Below are 5,102 nucleotides of genomic sequence, written 5' to 3' on the forward strand. Positions count from 1 at the left end.
GTTAGTGGGAAGACGAAAGCCAGGGAACTGAATAAAGTCAGTACGAAATACTCCAAGTGCAAAATAATTTACATATCACAAAATATTGAAAAAGTGAGAAGAAGAAAGGAAGAGTAGAGATTCCAGATTTCATATTTAATGGTTCATTTTATGTCAGGTCCAAATAAATGCACAAGGGCCGGTGAGATAGCTCAGCGGACTAAGCACCTATTCTGGCAAGCGAAGGGACCAAGGCTCAATCCCAGGTCCCACATGCCGCGCTGGCCCCACCCCCCAGGGAGCGCTGAGCCAGGGACTGAGACCGCGGGTGGTGGCACACGCCTGTAAACCCAGCACTGTGGAGGCTGAAAACAAGAGAATCCTACAAGTGTGAGATGAGTAGCGAAACCCTGGACCAAATACATAAATGAAAATAAAATAAAATAAAATAAACAAATGCACATTCACTAACTGCATAGACATTAGTAAGCATCTACTATGTATCTTTAACCATATTCTATTCTTAAGATAAAACACTGAATAAGACAGTTGTTAGCCCTGTTCTCATGAAGCTCACTGTCTACTGAGCAAAATATACTAAATACTAAATATACTATATACACAGTTGTTAAAACATTGTTTAATACTGATTATGAAACACAAATCTTACTGTTATTTCAGAGATAAAACCATCTTCGAGGGTTAAGACACTTTCATGAAAAATGCAAGTGGGAGGAAGAAAAACATGTTATGACAAAGAGCTGATGAAGTTTGTGTAGCACAATTTAAACTTTTAAATGTAAAACTTTGGTGTAAAATATCCTTTGAATAAGAATGACTGCATATCTTTCAGGATATACAGTCAGTTGAGAAACATAAAAATCATCCCCTCTGACATGTCACAATTTCGGCCCCAGATAACATAGAACCTGAACTTTTAGCAGCTGACACCAACACCATAAAAGTAAGCGAATTAAAAGTTTTAAAATGATAGAACTATTTCAGAGGTTAACTATGTGGAGGGCAAGCGGCATTGACAGTATCACCATAATTGGTCGGGTTTTTTATTTTTTGTCTTATTTTGGTTTTTCTTTCTAGGGAAGTATCTGGATTTTTTGTTTTATTGACATACACAGAAAATTAACCTTATCATTTTAGAATTAGAGAAGCTTTCCCCCTCATAGATGTATAATGTTATATGTCAATTTTAATGTTATATATCAGTTAAAAATGAGCTCAGATTTTTTTTGGCTTTCTCAGCCCGCTCTAAGGGTAGGGCTGACACAATATGTGTTGCTGGGGCTCAAACCATGGTCCCCTGGCACCTGCGTTAGCTCGCCTAAGCAGGCGCCTTAGACCGCTGAGCTATCTTGCAAGCCCAGTTTTTTTCTTCTCATTATTATCTATTCATTTTACAAAATATAGAGTTTCATTGCATATATTATATTTTGATCATGTCCTGCTAGTCTCTTCCAGAATTTAAACACATAGATACCTGTTTTGATAACTGCTTTCCAGCACTGCCTGCTTTGTCCTTTTCTAATTTTCTTTTACACAGTCATTTATTCATGTATTCATTTGCTACAGGGTCTTACTATGAAGCTCAGATGTGTAGTGATCCTCTTGTATCAGGCTTTCCCAGTGCTGGGATTACAGGTGTGCAGCACCATGACTGATTTGGGTGGCCAGCATTGGGCTCCAGGGCCAGCACGGCCTGTGGTATCAGGGATCAAAACCATGTCCTTGTGCTCCCCAAGCTGGTGCTTCGACTGCTGAGCTATCTACCCAGCATGACTTTTTTCTTCTCTTCCACTGTCTCAGGCTCCTCTTCTGGCCATGGGTCCTGGGTTTTTTGTTTCTTTCTTTCTCTGTTTGTTTTGGGATTTTTGCCAGTTAAACACAGTTTTAATCCATAGCTTAACAATGAAGGGTCATACACTGAGATCAACACATATATCTAGCATTTTAGTCTAAGCTTGTCCATGTACACAACTGAAATCAATTACATGGCCTGGCTTCCCAGGCACCAGCGTTAAGGACTCTTTACAGGCAGGAAACTTCTTCTTGCACACTGAAGTCATCATACATACAGGGCAAAGTCGGAGCTTTTGTATTTGTGTTTATTCTTCATTTAACTTTTAAAACACTACTATAATTGAATATTAAAACAAAACCAATAGTGAGTAGTGAGTGTATGATGACTCTAGTCCTTTGCGCACTCACTACTGCACACCACATGCCAGGAGTGAGCACTATTCACTGGCCCCAGTAAGAGGTCTGACACTGAACGCCACCTCTGGGATGGTGTTCGTCATCCTCGTAGGCTTCTTCATTAAAATGGCGCCCTCTTTCCTGATTTGGACCAAAGTCCCCCAGTTCCACCTGATCCACTTCATCGGTCTCCTCTGCTTCTTTCCTCTCAGGTTAGAGTTTTTCCAGCAATGAGACTTTATCAGGAGAGAGAAAGCTATTTTCAGGAAAGTTTACCTTAAATTCAATGGTCAGATAAACCTTTTCATATGGCCTACGATCAATTGGCCTGCCTTCACTTAGCACCCACTTGATGTCTCCATGCTTGACAATCTGACCTGGATAAGAGGTGATGACTATCATTTGGTTGTCAAGAGGGGATGTTGGCTTTTGAAGCCACACAGTGCTTCAACCAGCTGTATATCCATACACATGACAAGATCTTCTCCTCCTTGAGTAACAACAGCACGGTCCTTCTGATCTAACACAATGATAATATGTCCTGGCTCCAGCCCTGGTTCTTGGTCTCCTTCACCACGGAATGTAATCTTCTGGCCATCTTTCATGCCCTTGTCAATATGAACTTTTAGAATCTTCTTTTCTCTATCTTCCTTCTGTTGCAGCTCTTACATCTGTCTTTAGGGCTGATGCATTCTCCACAGCCCTGGCACTCCATGCACACAGACTGAATTTGCTGAACCATTCCAGGTCCTAGCTGATGAATTCTTATTTGCATTCCATTACCTCGGCAGTTGGGACACCACTCCACAGCTCCTTTCTTACCACCTTGACTTTCACATTTGTCACAAATCACATTCTTTTGCAGAGACAATTTCCTTGTGGCACCATTATATACCTCTTCTAAGGTAACTGAGAGCAGATGCACCACATTTTTACCTCTCCTTTCTCTCTGCATCCTTTCTCCTCCTCCAAAAAACCAAAACTGCTGCCTGCTCCACCCTCTTTAGTTGCCTGTTCTCCTCCTTTGTCATACAATTCCCTTTTCTTGGCATCAGAGAGAACTTTATAAGCTTGAGAAATCTGTTGAAACTTTTCGCCTTCATTTGGATTCTTATCAGGATGGTACTTCAAGGCCAGTTTCCTATAAGCCTTTTTTAGTTCTTCTTGCATAGAATTGAGTTTGACCCCCACAACATCGTAATAGGTTGTTTCCTTCACCATTTTCCACAGGCTGCCCACGCAGAGTGAACGGCCTGATGAACGTGGCTCCATCGGCTTCCTGGCTTTCACAAGGGTGCCAACTTGGGCCCAAGAGGAAGCGCAAGGGCAGAAACTCACAGGTGAGCTGGCTAGGCCTCGGTTGGGCAGGCAGGAAGGAGCAGGTAGCCGTGTGCAGGTCGAGCAGTCACCGCTGCTCCACCTCTCAGCGCATTCTGGAAAGTTTCCGGGTCCCGGTTTGAAAGCCATAATTTTAAGGAATATATTATTAGAAAATGATAAAATAGGAAATAAGGGAAAGGTTCTCAGTGTGGAGAGAAAATATTTTTTTTTCTGTAATCCTAACTCCTTCCAGCCTTTAGCATCAGCCCTAAAATGCAGATAAAAGGGTGTTGTACAGCATTGTTGAGGATTACATGAAATTGCGCGTGTAAGTGTGTGACCAGAATGAGCAGTCAAATCACAGAGATTACACTAACTATTAAGAGCATCACCGATTTTGCACAACTATTTAGTTTCCTTTGTGACCTTACCAGGTTAAATGCAGAAACTTGATTCCTTATTTCTTCTAATCACTTGCTTTTCTACATCATCTCCTTTAGATTCTCCCCGCAACTTTCTCACTTTCATGTAAAATTAAGACTTTTTCCAGAATTATTGGTATAGCTCTACTTTTTCTTTTTTTAATTTCAGGTGCCTCAAAAGAAAACCCAGAGGTGAGGAAATGACACTTAATTCTACCTCTAAAATGAAATTAAACTTTATAAAACAAACTCCTTTGGGAGCAACCTTTTCATATAATACACTGGGAGATCTTGTAGACTATGCTGTTCATAGAAATCAGATGAGGCCCAACAGCCTTGTCAGAGGCAAAGTCCAAAGCCACAGGTCATTGGTGACCTTACGTTTTGCATAGGCTCCACAGGAGGCGGCCCGGTTGGATCTATCTTCTGCTCTCAGAGGACAAGTTCAACGGGAGGTGATCCATGCCATTCTGCAGCTGGAAGATTCAGCAGGAAGCTGGAAGATGGAGGCTTTTGTCTAGGCCTGGAGTACCTCATTAGTCCTGAAGCAGCTGTCACATACAGGAGACATGGGATGAGACAGCATGGCAGAGGTGAGAAGTAGCATCTGGGATCTGGGCCACCCACTGGTCTTGGCTGGCTGGGTGGGAGTTCATGTGGTTCTTAGGGGTGTGTCAAGCTTGAAAGCATCTGCTTGTAGTAATTAGCTGAGAACCATATGACTAATCTTCACATCTAAGGTACGGTGTTGGAGACATTATTTCTAATGCATGATAAATAGCACCTACTTATTTTTTTAGAGAAAAGGTGATGCAGTTTCAAATTGGCTTTGTTCCCAGCCTGAATAACCAAGAGCACCTTTGAAAAGATCATCGGCATTAACATTCTGTGGTTAGCTAGACCCTGCTCCATTGGTATTTCTTATAGGTCTTATTGCGTGTGTATATTATCACTGAAGAACTAGTATTTTATTAAGGGAACAAAAATAGCACAAAAAATTAGAACCCGCACAGAATTTCACTAAATAAAAGGATAGGAATTCAACAGTGGTTGCTACACTGCATATTGTTGTCTATTTTTTTTCAAAATTTTATTGATAAATAGATAGCAATGAGACAGTTTCAAATCAAATCGGAAGTACAGTTTCAACAAATAACACACTGCATATAT

The 5,102-nt window shown here is 41.2% G+C and overlaps 1 pseudogene; it reads right to left on the bottom strand.

Moving 5' to 3' along the window:
- Window positions 1-2,235: 2,235 nt before the first annotated feature.
- LOC105743569 lies at window positions 2,236-3,522 on the bottom strand (annotated as a pseudogene).
- Between the last annotated feature and the right edge of the window lie 1,580 nt (window positions 3,523-5,102).

The sequence above is a fragment of the Octodon degus genome, unplaced genomic scaffold (assembly GCF_000260255.1).
Source record: "Octodon degus isolate 3935 unplaced genomic scaffold, OctDeg1.0 scaffold00136, whole genome shotgun sequence".
Classification (NCBI taxonomy): Eukaryota; Metazoa; Chordata; class Mammalia; order Rodentia; family Octodontidae; genus Octodon; species Octodon degus.